The following is a 15,410-nucleotide window of genomic DNA, read 5'->3' as shown; positions in this document are numbered from 1 at the left end:
AAAATATCTTAAGATAAATATAATTTGTTGCAACTTTTAAACCAATAGAGACTTTAGTAGTTAGGGTGCCTACCCTTATTCCTAAATGGTGGAGGTTCTACCCCTTGAGTGTAATTTCTTATCTTTTTTATTTTCATTTATATTAGGTGATGACACATGTCACTAACTGATTAAACATATATTTATTTAGTTAAATAAATTAAAATTCATAAAAAAATATTTCAATCATGTATTGACACATCTCATCTCCTGATTGAATGATTAATTTATTAAATTAAATTAATACTAGGATCAAATGTGTAATTATATCAATTTTATTAATTGATACATCAACATTTCCGTTAAATGTTAATGACATGTGGCTTGATTTATCTCATTTAAATAGTTAAGTGGTCATACATATAGTTTACCCTTAAATTATTTCAAAATATATTTTTTTCATTTTTGTTAAGATTTCAAACATTAGATTTTAAATTTACATCATATTAAAAATTTCATCTAATATTTAATTAAATAATTATTTTAGTTTTTATTTTTGAAACAATTTAAACACGTGTTATTTTAGGTCAAAATAACCTTTTTGTAGATGAAAATTGTTGGTTGACTAAGCAACACATCTTGTTGACTAAGCATGTTCATGTGAATGAAAGTGATGATGGGGTATATTATCACATTAGTAAAAATATTTTTTTAAATAATATTATATTATGTTAATTACAACCAATTATATGATTAAATGTCATATCATCTAGTTGATTTTAAATTAAATATCTCTAAAATATTTTTTGGGGATTCAAACCTAGATGTATGGATTGAGGTGATGACTCCTTAACCACTAGATCAAGACACATTCTTTGTTATATTTTGACAAGATATTCTATATAATTACAATCACTTGAACAAGTTCCTATGTCATCCAATGTATCATCGTCTCTCCCTCTAGTAACCATTTCATCAACATTTATGTCTTGTTAAAATCGAGTTTGTTCAATTATCCGACCACGATTATCATTAAAATTTATGGCATTACCTGATTTCTCATATCGGTTTCTCCATTGATTCACTTTGAGAACAAGCTTATTCTCACATTATGCTAGTGTTATTACACTAGAAAAAGCTTCATTTTCCCCAGATCACATCATTTTTCTCATACCAATTTCAAAAAAGAAGTGATTTACATAAAAAACCACCTATATAATTTTGTTTATAGAAAAGTCATAATAGTACAATTGAAAAATCTTTTGAATATGTGGCATGTTTCCACCGCTCCTGATAAGAATCATTATTTTTGTCGGAATATCAATTTCGACGTCACATTTAAAATTTACATGACAAAGCTCGATTGTCATATGTCGTGCAAATTCCTCAAAAATATCAATGAGTGCAAAATAATTGATTCGACAGGAAAAGAGAAGATAAAAGCGATGTGCTTAGGTTGAAGCTATATCAAGCGTTGAGTAGAGGGGGAGTGCGAATATGGCTTTAGTAGAGGGACATAATGAAAGAGATTGTATGATTGTTCGGGGATAGTGACCTTGTAAGGTATATGCAAGTAGTTTATCCCATTGAAACTATATTTTAGGATCTTTAGTTACCTAAGTTGATTTTTTCCCACATATCGCCTTGACAAATCATGGGCTTTAGTCTTATTCCTCTTAATGTTTTTTTTTATCAATTTAATCTCAATTCAACCATTTGATTAGTAAATCTGTAATGTTATCTTTTGATCTTACAAAATCAAAGAAGTAACTTCAACTAATATAAGTTGTCTAATAGTATTGTGACGACGACACATGTGCCTCAACTTATAATTATACATTAGGTTTTGTGTTCTACAAGTTGTTGCTTGGTTATCATAATGTATACATACTTTGGACACATGTTTTGGTCATTCAATTATATCATTTTAAAAATTTTGTAGTCATTCTACTCTTCTCCAAATTTTTCTAGAGCTAAAACCTCAGATTTCATCATGAATCTGATTATATCGTTTACCTTGAGCATTTTCATGACACATTTTCTCCTCTCAGTTTCTCCTTCCAATGTGAAAAATGTGATCACTTGTTCCTTTGGTATTTTAAATACAAAATATATAACTGACCTCATAGAACCTTCTAACACAATAGGATCTCTGGAATAATACAACCAGTAGTTCAAAAATATATCGAAGATATCTTAGTACCCTCACAATCGCTTTCTAGTGGTTCTCCCTCGAATTGGTTATGAATCTACTTAAATTTCTTACATGCAATATCAAGTCTAGTGCAACTCATAAGATACATTAGACTACCTATGACCCTTGCATATTTCATTTGGTCAACACTTTTATCTTTATTTTTAGACAAATGTTAACTTGTATCTATCGAAGCTCCAACTACACGACAATTCTGTAAAATTTTTAAGAATGTTTTCTATGTAGTTTGACTGAGTCAATATGAGATTTTCAAACAACCTTTTTAATTTGGATGTCCAAAACAATGTCACCAAGTCTCATATCTTTCATGTCTAATATTAAATTTAACATGTTTTTAGTACGTTTTACCTACTTCTAACAATGAATATATCATCAACATATAGACATACGATTATATATCCATCAACAGTGATTTTGACATACACACTTGTCACACTCATTAATTTTAAAATCATTTAATATAATGACACTTTTAAACTTTTCATGTCACTGCTCTGATGCTTTCGTAAGTCCATACAATAACTTCACCAACCTACATGCTTTCTGTTTTTGTGTTTGAGCTTCATGACCATAGGTTATTATATATAAATTTCCTTATCAAGGTCTCCATTTAAGAAAGTGGTCTTAATATCCATTTGATGTATTTTTAAATTTTGTAAAGTGATAATTGCAAGTATCTTTTTATAGATGTTATTTTTTATACAAGCAAATATATATCAAAGTAATCCAGACCTTCATTTTGTAGATAATCTCTTATAACCAACCTGACCTTATACCTATTAATTGTTTCGTTTGCTTTTATTTTTCATTTGAAAACCCATTTAAAATTTAATGATTTGGTTCTCTGAGGAAAATCCAATAATTCGCACATATAATTTTACATGATTAATCAATTTCACTCTTGATAAAATCTTTCCGCAAAAGGCTTTTAATAACATATAGATTTATTAGAAGTTTTTGGTTCAGTCTCTATCATATAGATTAGAAATTTCAACCCAAACAATTTTTCCACCCTTGCCCTTTTAATTATTCTTGGCTCTGTCTCGATTTCAAGCTCTTGTAGAAAGTCATAACTATTTTCATCAATAATTTTTTAAGTTCATTTCCTTTAACTTGAGTCAATTTTCCTAGTTTTACGAGAGAAAACATTTTCAAAGAATGAAGTATTTTTAGATTTCCAATTTCATATTCTTTTGAATTTCACGATTCTTTGATTAATGCATAAAAAATCAACATGCATTATAGTTGTGAGTATGACCAATGAAAATATAATTCACTATTAGGATTTATTTTAATTTACTTTGATAAATGAGCCATTACCTTTGCAAGACACCACTACACTTTCAAGTAGTTGTAGAAAAGTTGCTTGTCCATCCATAACTGGTGTCTTGTCCTTTTTCTTGTGGGACACATTATTTAAAAGGCAATTTACTAATAAAACAGTTTCAATCCACATATCAACCCAAAACTTTCTAGCATGACATTCATCATTTCCTTTTAAGGTTTTTTTTTTTTTTTTGCTCTTCTACTCCATTCAATTGAGGAGAGTATGGTGGTGTTGAATAATATCATATTGTGCATACACCAAAATATTTATCGATTTATGATGATTTTTCTATATGACATTGCATATAACGTCACAAAATATAATATAACATGACATTTTTTTCTCTTCATCAAATTTAGTGATTAATGGTATATCTTTTATGACAATTTCAAAAATAGTCATTGATTTTCGTCACTATATGTTTGGTGCCAAAATCTTCCCTCCAAAAAATTTGGTGGGAAACCTTTTAATGACATTTTAATAAAATGGTGACGTTTTAAAATCATATCAAATGAAAAAAAGTATTAGTGACATTTTATTATAATGACGATTCGATTTAATTTAGTGACATTGCACATTTGTGACTAATAAATTTTATTTGTGACACTTTGATTCGTCATATTTTATATGACATTAAAAGTGACGTTTTATTATTATCACACAAAATAGATTTAGCATGATGAAATCAATTATTTTTCTCTCATTGTTATATCTATTTTTTTACATGGTGATTTTTAAAGACGTCGTGAAATTGCATCACTTAATGTTTTTTGCACCAAGAATTTTTTTATATCTTATTGGGACTAATTAAAAATGTTTTTAGGGACTAATTTTCAAATACCATGGATTTTTTAAGGTACAGACTAAACAAGTCTTTGTTATAGTCATTCCAATATTATTGTAACAATTTAAAAACACATCTTAATCGAATCAAACTTTTTTTTTTTTGAATGAACGAGGAAAAAGAAAACCAACTCCTATCGTCTACATTCCAGCAGACTGCAGTCCTCGCTTCCTCTTGTACTAACTCTGCAACAACCTTCGGTGGATCCTGGTAACTATTGAATGCAAAAACGCTTGACCAAGCCAGTCGTGTTACACAATCCGCAATTCGATTCCTTTCTCGGGGTACATAAATGAAACTCAGCCGCCAGTTCTTCTTTGTGAAGATTCGAATATGATGAACCAGTGCAAGGGTAACAGGGCTCCCGGAAGAGTCCTTAATCGTATCAACGGCATTTTTAGAATCGGACTCCTCACACACTGAATTCAATCCCATTCGCCAAGCAAGCGAGAACCCCTCATAAATTCCCCATAATCCGACATCAAGTAGCAAACACTTCCCTATCGTTTTAGAGAAACCCCCAAGCCAACATCCCTCGTGGTCTCGAATAATTCCCCACACGAAGCGATCCCATCCTCGGTTCTACACACTCCATCCGTGTTTAGTTTCGCCATTCCCACCGATGGGCAACTCCAGGGAGTGGCATGATCAGTGGCTGTGCTACTTCTCCTACGATCTTCTTTGATTTAGCCAAACAGTAACCATCCCATCCTTCAATCTGGAACTTCACACTAACACACTTTCCTCGACCACAAAGTCAGGATCAAACAACACACGGTTTCGACGACACCAAAGATTCCAGATTAGAGCCCAAAACTTCAGATCACACTCACATAGATCATTAGGAAAATAACTCAACTGAGTAATACTTTATAATCCAATCCTGCGAAGACAGTCCATTAAACTCCTCGATCTGGCTCGGTTTAATCATTACCTGCCAAACCATGCGCGCAGCGAAACAATCCCGAACAATATACAAACTCGATTCAGTCCCCGCACCACATACATTACAATGAGTATCCATCATCATATGTCGTCTTCCTTGCTCCTCATTCGTGAGTAACTTGTCACGAAACAACAGCCAAAGAAACAAATTGATTCAGGGAGTACCTCGATACCGCACAATCGACCACCAGTCCACTGCCTGAGTGTTAACTGGCATCACCTGTTTTCGAATTTCATACGTACCCCTGACCGTAAACCTTTTGTTTGGACCTCCATTCTAGATCGGGACATCATCCATTTCCCCTACAGTAGGCGCATTGACTGCTGCGAAATAGGATAGGATCGTAGGAGGGAATAAAGTCTCGAGTATATGCCACTTCTATTCCCCATGCACCGCCATGTCCTTAACCCGACAAGAAGACTCGGTGTATAGACTCGAGTCCAAACACCATTGCCTCAACAGTCCGAGCTCCTCTATCCATACGTGATTCTAGAAGTCCACACATGAGCCATTCCGAATGCCCCAGCCCATGCTCATTCACAAATCCTTCCACACTAACGTCAAACCGGACCAAAGTCGTGAACAAACCGAGCGTTTAATGTTTAAAGGGGCTATATCCTCCAGTTTGTACTTTGCTCGGAGCAGTCGTACCCATAAACGATTTCTATCAGAAATAAGATGGAAACCAACTTTCATGAGGAAAGCCTTATTTTGGATGTGCATGTGTTTGAATCCAATGCCTCCTAGTTTAGTTGGGGAACACACTTCCTCCCATCGGACCAAATGAATAATTTTTTAATAATTATAAAAATAATAATTTTTACTCTTTTAAATTATTTTTAATTTATCTAAATTTTTATAATTTCTTAATTTTTCATCTATTTCTTAATAATTTTGAACTGATACATTTTCATCTTCCCTCCAATTAAAACTCAGCTTCCCTCCGATAAAACTTCCTCTTCCTTATTCATAGCATGATTTTTACCTCATTCATAATGAAATAATCAATTTCTTTAATCAACACTTTCCATTTTATAAAATCATCTCCATATTTAATTTACTTTAGGGTTACTAAGTCTACCGTAAATAAGTGGAAAAATGTTCTTTTCTCTGAGATAATTTCGTTTTATATTTTTACTATTTTACAATTTTTTTTTTCTGTTCTGCTTCAGATTACAATATTATAAGTGTTTCTCCGACTATAATCTGCAGCTAACTGTTGTCTTCTTTTAAATTTATTTTTTATTTCTTGTTATTCCATTGAGATGGTTTTAGGATTAGCTTTGTTTTTCAATTTTAATGTTAATCACGTGAAATCCAGTTTCTCTTCTTCCGTAAATTCATATCAGGATTAGGTCTTTCAATCGTTCTTATCTGTCGATTCTAATTTTAAACATGCTTAGGAAAACCCAGATTTTCTTCAATTTCTATATCCATTTGGGTTCCCTGATTTGAGTTTCAGCTCGTGGTTTTTATTTTTGAAGTGGGTTTAGGGTTCTTCTTCTACATGAAATACTCTGTTTTTTTTTAATTTTGTTTCCTCTGTTTTCTTGCTGTGATATGTTCGTTAAAAGCTCTTACTGTGGTGGCAAATTATAGGCAATATTGTCCTTCAATATCATGATTGGGTCAACCATGAGTAAATAGAAAATTAAAAACGTACATAGCTATTTCAGTTGAAATACTTGAGATAATTATACCACTCCTAATTGCACAACATATAGAGGAGATAGAAAGCTCTGCAAGGATGCAACAGCCCAAGAAATATATTTGTGTACATAGCTATTCCAGTTGGTAATGTTTTCTAAACTAGTATAATCCAGGGTTTTAAATAGCGTTCGCGATCACGTTTTCGATCGCATCACGTTTATCACGGTTGCGGACATAACGGATGCCATCGCTTTCACTACGGGTGTCGCGGTCGTGAATTTCTTTAAATTTTGCACAACTTATATTAAAACATAATAAAAATAATTATAATTATAATGAATCATTTTAATGATTTTTAAAATATTTTCTAATCGAAATTGATATATATATATATATATATATATATATATATATATATATATATATATATATATATATATATATAATATAGTTTAACAAAGAAAACAAAAAAAAACGTAAACAATGTAAATTATTTGATTTTTTAGGCTTTTCTAAGTAGGGTATTTATTTATTTTAAAATATCAGAATATAATACCTAAAATAAAATAGTTCAGAATATTAAAATATAGAATTAAAATGACTAAAATATAATAAAGTAAAGAATTGAGATCAAAATAAAATAATAACAATGAGTAGATTATAAATAAAATAGTGACCAAAATAAAAGAAAATAAAAATATCACAGCTAATTTCGAAATAAAAAAAATATAAATGAGTGATTAAAATAAAACTAATGAAACTAGAGCATTATATTCAAAATAATTTAAAAAATGAGGAAGGGGTGACTATTTCATAAAAAGGTGCATAAATGTTAGGGACCTAAGAAGGATTAATCCTAAAACTTCTTAATAAACACTTCAGCAAAACATAAGGTAAATTATCATGATCAGACCCTATGATCCAGAATAAAATTCACAATAGTCCAAATTCAATGACAAAAATACAAATATGCGGCTAAAGATAGTGGACTTAAATGAAATTAATCCAAAAATAAATTAATATAACCTAAAACAATACCCTGTTTGTACTTCATCTCTTCTATTTCTCTCCCTCTCCATCTCACGAACGCCTCTCTCCATGAGGGCTCCAAGTCTCTCGATCGTCGGCCACCATTATTAACGATAGATAATGGTAATATCGTCCCGTTATCGACGCTATTAACTGTTACCCGTTAGATTGCGGAAGCGGTCGATTGATTTTGGCATATTGAAACCTTGAAAGTATGTATGGCTGTTTTCACATACATGATAAGTGAGTGATCCAAATTGACTTGTAGTGATTTGAGGGCATCTTTCAATCTAATTATACAACTCTTACTAGGGGTAGCCTTTTTAGTGCTAGCTGGACGTAAAGTAAACTTTAGTGCAACGTTGAAAGGAGCCTGTTGTAAATGTTTTGAAATTGACTCTAAAATAACCTATTTCACCAAGTATTGTTAATTTTTCCTTATTTTAGAATGACTCTAGTAGTTACATTTATGTTAAGTCTGGCGCTCCAAGCTACGACATATATATTATTTTTAATTGTTTTTTCTATGGCTTAGGATGGTACCGAGAAACATATTTAGAAAAAGTAATAGAACCCAAGAATATGAACCACAAGTCTCTGGTGAACTGAATCGAACCCAAGAACCTGAACCTCAACAAATTCATGATGCTCTAAATCAAACACATGAAAAAATTGATCCAGATACAACAATTGAAAATTCAAGTCATATAATTGGGATTAAGGTAAATGTTGCCGACTAAGGATTTTCTCCAAGTAAGAAATGAACCGTGAGAATTCTTGGAGAGGAATAGTCACGTTGTTCACGAGCAACTTACCGACGAGACTACACTGGAGTGGTTTGCGCCAAGTTTTCGGTAGACAAGGGGATGTGAGAAATTTTTTTGGATTCAAAAGGAAAACGTTTTGGCTTTGTGAGATTCTCCAACAAATATGACGCCGCCAGAGCCATCGAAAGACTGAATGGCTTCAACTTGTATGGTTCTCGCTTATTTGTATCCATCGCAAAGTTTCAGGGGAGAACTTCATTCCAGAAAAGAAGAGTTGGCGCTGCCACAAGAAAGGATCTTACGACGGTTGAAGGGGTTTATTGATGAATGAAAAATTCAACTGCTAAGAAATTGCCTGGTTGGTTGGGGTAAGAACTTCATAACTATAGGAAACCTTGCAAGCCAACTTGAGGGAAAAGATTTATCTAGCTTTTCGATTATGAGGCTTGCTGGAGATATTGTATTATTGATGTTTTTTTTGGTATACATTGTATTATTGATGTTTGAAAATAAAATATAATGGAAATAACGAAATTAGACAAAGCAGAAATTTTCAAAGAATGGTTCTATAGACTGGATTCTTGGTCTGAAAACCTGATTGTAGAGAGGCGTCGTGCGTGGTTAGTATGCGGGGGGATTCCAATCCATTCTTGGAATTGGGAGACTTTCAAGAACATTGCAGCAAAGTGGGGTAAGCTTATTTCAATAGATGAAAGCTCTCAATATCTTTCATCTTTTGATCGGGCAAAGATGCACATCATTTTAAATTCGCAAAATAGAATTGATGAAGTGATTAAATTGAAGGTCGATTCCAATACTTTTAAGGTCGGTGTATGAAGTTGAACCAGTTTTCAATCCAAATATGTGGGTTTTCGAAGAAGAAGAGGAAAGGATGGAGTCTGACCTCGATCCAAAGGTGAATTCAGAAATTAGATATGGTGAAGTAAAAAGTCAAAAAGATGTTTCATCTCCTGTTCATTGTTCTAAAGAAGATGTCGAGTCTGTCAAGTCATCGGAATCATCTCTATCGAGGTCGCTGGAATCATCTTCGTCAGGGTCGTTGCAACTTTTATCTGGCGTGAATCGCCTCGTAGAAGATGAATCATTCAAGGTTGTCAGCAAAGGGAAGGACAATAACTTTAATGCGAGCCAGGCTGTTGAGGATACAAGCCGATGTCTTGATCAATTTTTAAGAGTTTATTTTGATTTTACTTAATATAGATGTATTTTCAAAACGTTTGATATTTATTTTCTTTTTAAATTTCTTAAAAATGAAATCAATTTTTTAAAGTTTTTATTTTATTTTCTTTCTTTTTTTCCCTACAAATTGAAAGAATAAGATGAACAAAGATTACTTTGGTACCATTTGATTTGAGAGTTAAATTTATTTTAATTTATTAAAATTAGGACTAAATTGATAGAATATATAAGTAACATGAACCAAATGTGTAATAATATCAAATATTTTAATTGCCACATTAGCTTTTCCTTTAAGATTAATGACAAGTGACTTAATTGAATTCATTTAAATAGTTGAGTAACTGATTAAAAAAATTCAAAAATAGTGGTGTAGAATTTGTCTTTAAAAATAACATATATATAAATCGGGTATTCGTAATTTAAAAATGCATGTAATTACTTTTTGCAGATACTCGAATAATAGGTACCCGATATTCATGGATTGGGATACGAACTATATTTTCTACTACTCGTAAAAAACCGGGTATCTAGATATACTAGTACTCATTATTGAACACCCTGGTTAATAATATTTACAGTTACTAAAAGACAGTCTTTATGCAAATCACATAGAAATGACTTTTTTGCATTGTCAATCCACTTAAAGTCGATTTTCACCCAGCTAATCAAGATCAAAATCAAAGCAAATTATATTGAAGGGTTCTTTGCCTATATAAGAAAGCTTCATGGTAGCTTTCCGAACACACCAAATAAAATCAAGTGTTCTCATACATTTGATTATTTCTTTCTTCCTCTTATTGTTTCAAGCCTTTGTTTGCTTGTGAGGTGTTCAACAATTGATATCAGAGTTTTGGTGAAGGTTGTTCGATTGTTGCTAAAGTATTGTGGTAGTATGACGGTGTATGTCTAAAAAAGTCTTAGAAAAGACTTGGTATTTAAGTGATATGTGTGATCCGCCTCTCTTTCTTGAGAACTTAATGAATTATTCACAAACTACCTCCACTGTTTCATTTAGTTTTGTGAAAATCCTTTGTCAACAATATGACCGACTTACATGCCGTCGGAGGAATGAGAAAACTTAATAATGACAACTACAATACATAATCAACTTGTATAGTGTCATATATGCAAGGACAAGACGTATAAGAGATTATCAATAGTAATGAAATGGAGTAACCAGAAGTAGAAGATGCAAATGAAATACTAAGAAAATGGAAGATAAAAGTAGGCAAAACAATGTTAACCTTAAAGATAACAATGGAGGAAGAAATGCTAGAACACATTCATGGTGCCAAAATCCTAAATGAAGCTTGAGAATTATTCACCAAGTTGTTTTCTAAGTAGAATGATACATGACTCCCACTTTTGGAGAGTGAGTTGTTGTCTAAGAAGCAAGGCAACATGATGATCAAACAGTACTTTTAGAGAGTGAGTTGTTGTCCATGAAGCAAGGAAACATAACAATCAACCATCACTTGTAGAATTTGAAAATTTATTAGCTAATCAAGAAGTCTTAGCTATACAAATGGGAGAAGTTTCATTGACAAAAAGAAGAAGAGACACTCCATACCAATATAGCCAAACAAATTTCAAACAGTGTGACAATGTAGGTTCAATAAAAATCAAGGAGAAGAAAACTTTCGTGAAGGGGAAGGCTCCAAAAACCATGACAACAAAAAAAATGTTTGAATGAAAATGTTACAACAATGGGAAGAAATGTCACATGGAAAAAGCTTTTTGGTTGAAGAAAAAAACATGGAGAGTAATGTTGTTACTTCCAAAAATGAAAAAGAATGTGACACAGAGGCATTCTTCCTAGTAGAAGATGAAGAGACAACTCATAAAAAATTACAAATTTCGTTGTTTTAGGCCTTACTTTTATGAAGCATCTTTTTCTGAATTATCACAACTTAAACCTCATAAAAATTTCACTAATCTAGTCATCCAACATAAGCATAAAAAATAGCCTGTATTACTTCCAAACACTAACTTTTTCAATATTTCTGACACAACATCCTAGATCTCAAGGAAAAGGCTAATGAATTTGTTGGGTTTGTTGGTCAAGAAGTAGTGGATGTTTTTACAATGGATATTCATCACTGTGATGTTACTATAAATCACATGTAGTATGTAAAGGGCTCAATAAGTATGTAATAAGGGAGCTTCTTAAGATATAAAAGAGTCACACCTTGATAATAGACGTCCAACTTATGTTGATAAGAAAACCCCCCACAAATGTCGTTTGGATTGCCCTTCATAGATGCAACCTTTATAATTGATACTTAATCTTTAATGAAAGGAATGAATCCCTCAATAGCTCTCTAGAATATTTTTAACTCAGAAAAGAGAAAGCCTCATCTTCACACATTATGCAATACTAAAGCATATCTAATACACACAAACACTAAAATTCTATTTCCTCCATTTAAGAATTGGTATCCTTAGAGAGTATTTTTCCATTGTCTCTCCTAGAACGTCAATATCCTTTACTATGTAGCCATAACATTGAGATTCCTCTGCTATGTAGATATAGTTTAGGGATGTCTCCTTGTTATCCAAGAGCATCAAGTTACCTCCATTTTTACCTGATTAAAGGATTTTTTCCAATATCTTTTCATTGTTCAACCATAAGAGTTGAGATGCCTTTGTTACAAATAAGTAATGTTGAGATGCCTCCATTTACTTTATACAAAAGCATCGAGATACCTCTACCCATTCTGTAATCTTCAAAAAGGAGTAGAGTTGCCTTCACTCGAAGCTTACAACTAGTGGAATTTACCTAAGGGGTCATGTTACCTTAGCTATATGAATAAAAGATCTTTGATTTTGTTTTAAAGAACATCGACCCTAATGAAGGGAAGCCATTATTGCTTCTTCCAAGGTGAAGATGCCTCAACCTAACCTATAATATTCCTCCTATGGTGTGAAGATGCCTCCGCTCCTCTTACAAAACTAATGGGATAGAGTTGCCTCTTTTACTAATAGAGAATTGACATGCCTATTCTCATCTCTAACTAAATGAGACTCTTCTATTATCTCTATATCACTAATAAAAAAAGTTGAGAAGCCTTCGTTCTAGCAATAAAAGTCTCTCTATTACATTTCATATGATGTTAAGATGCCTCCACCCTAAAATCATTTAGATGCGATGTTAAGATGCCTCAACCCTAAAATCATTTAGTTGCCCTACACATTACATGATAGTCCATCAAAGACATGTAGTTGTCTCAAACTCTAGCTTCTATGATATTGTGAGTGTCGAGATGTTTTTTCCCTAGCAAGAAGAAATTGGAAATTTTCCATTGCTTCTACCAAGGGAAAGATACTTCAACCCAACTTGTAGTATTCCTCTAGGAGAGTAAAGATGCCTCCGTTTCTTATACAGTGCCATTATGGATAAGTTGCCTCATTTACTAACCAAGAGCTTTGAGATGCCTCTTCACCTCTCTAACTAAAATGACTCTTTCGCTATCTCTTTAATACCATCTAAAAGAGTTAAGATGCCTCTATTCTAGTAATATGAGTATCTTCATTTATGCTGACAAAAACCTAATTATAGGGGTTCGCACCAGCTTTAGAGGTCTGCGAATAACACATCTTCTTTATGCTAATGACAACCTTTTCATCTTTAAAAACTCTATTCAGGAAGCCCAAAGAATTAAATGTCTCCTAAGCACTTATGAGGATACCTCTGGTTAGAAGATAAATTATGATAAATCGAGCATTTACTTTAGCAATAAGACTTGACAAAAGGACCGTGATAGCATCCTGATGGTTTTTGGAGTGGTAAAGAAAGAGGATCCAGGAGATTACCTTGGCTTACCGTTGGTTGTTGGTAAAGGGAAAATTAACACTTTTGGTTTTGTTCACAACATAACGACTAAACGCATTCAAGGATGGACTAAAAACCTTCTCTCATTCGAAGACAAAGAAGTTTTTCTTAAGTCAGTTGCACAAGCCCTTCCCTCTTATGCTATGTCATGTTGCTTACTCATAAATGTGATCATTGAGGACATTACCTCCCAAATTCGTGTTTTCTGGTGGTCGGGCAAGCAGGACAAGTGATATTAGCCATGGTGTCATGGGATAAAATATGTAGAGCCAAGTTAGGAGATTAGACTTCAAGGATCTTAAGCTGTTCAATATTGCATTGAGCTTTCCCATGTGGATTTGGGTTCTTCGTGTTGCTGGGCAGCGATCCTTGCTGCCTAATACTCGATGCATTTGCCAATTACCCAACTTAGTTCTCTAAAGCTCTTAGTGACATTGATTATCTTGCCATGTACTCCTTCATTAAGGCCTCAAGGGATGTATGATCGTTGGATTGCGTTGAGGATTGCCCTTTATAATTTTACCTTTGCTGTGGCAATATGGCCTTATGTCTGATGCTGAGGCATTGGCTGTTGTTGATTGTACTGTTATGGTTGGTAATGATGTTGCTGATTATTGTAGTGATGTTGTTGTGGATTGGCAGTGTTTTGACTTCGCCAATATAGGTTGGGATGGTTGCAGAAGTCATCATTGTATACGTTCCCATAAGTATTTGCATTGTCATTTATGTTGTAATTTCTCACTAAATAGACAAACTCGAGGTTTTATGGACATTCTTCAAAGTTATGGTCATCACCGCAATAAACACAATTAACAAAATATGAAGATTTTACCTAATACATACCCCTAGTTTGTGTAGCTTCTTAACTATATATGTCAATGCAGTGATTCGGGAAGCCATAGAATTACAGTTGTCCATATCCACTGTTGCAGCATTACGTATGCTGAACATGTTTCCCGTGTTGGGATACTGATAATCATTGTTTGATATTCTTTCCAAAATATCATAAGCCTCATTATATGTCTTATCCAGCAATGCTCCATTTGCTGAAGGATCTACTACCTTTCAAGTATGCATTTTCAACCCATTATAGAATATTTCCATTTGTGTCCAATGCAGGAATCCGTGCATTGTGCATTTGCATAGTAATTCCTTAAAACGTTCCCAAGCCTCGTATAAACTTTCATCCTCTAATTGTTTGAAATATTTAAAATCATTTCGTAGCTTTACATTCATGTTGGGCGGATTGAAATGCAACAAGAATTTTTGTTCTAACTCATTCCATGATACTAGCACCAGTCGACAGTGAGTTAAGCCATGCTCTAGCTTTATTACGGAGCGAATAGGGAAATAACTTCAGCTTCAAGGCTTGTTCAAGTACTCATTTTTGTATAAATAAGTCGCACACCTCTATGAATGCTCTAAGGTGTGCTCTAGGGTCTTCAACAAATGAACCGATATACTGCCTCATTGATTGCAGCATCTGAAGCATTACCAAATTCAGCTAAAAATTGGCAGCATGTATTGCTGGTCGCACAATGCCAAGATGTAAATCATCAAGTGTTGGAATCACGTGCTCCCAAATAGGTCAGTTTCAGTCATCCATGTTGTAATAATGCTT

At 33.1% G+C, this 15,410-nt stretch overlaps 1 non-coding gene across 1 annotated transcript; it reads left to right on the top strand.

The window, feature by feature from the left end:
* The first annotated feature begins 14,914 nt into the window (after window positions 1-14,914).
* Window positions 14,915-15,016, top strand: LOC120189858. The gene has a single exon (XR_005522561.1). It is a non-coding gene; the product is annotated as a small nucleolar RNA R71 (small nucleolar RNA).
* Window positions 15,017-15,410: the final 394 nt, after the last annotated feature.

This window comes from Hibiscus syriacus, unplaced genomic scaffold (assembly GCF_006381635.1).
Source record: "Hibiscus syriacus cultivar Baekdansim isolate YM2019G1 unplaced genomic scaffold, ASM638163v2 tig00116959_pilon, whole genome shotgun sequence".
Classification (NCBI taxonomy): Eukaryota; Viridiplantae; Streptophyta; class Magnoliopsida; order Malvales; family Malvaceae; genus Hibiscus; species Hibiscus syriacus.
The sequence above is the reverse complement of the archived record's forward strand: the minus strand, read 5'-3'. Positions and strand labels throughout refer to the sequence as shown.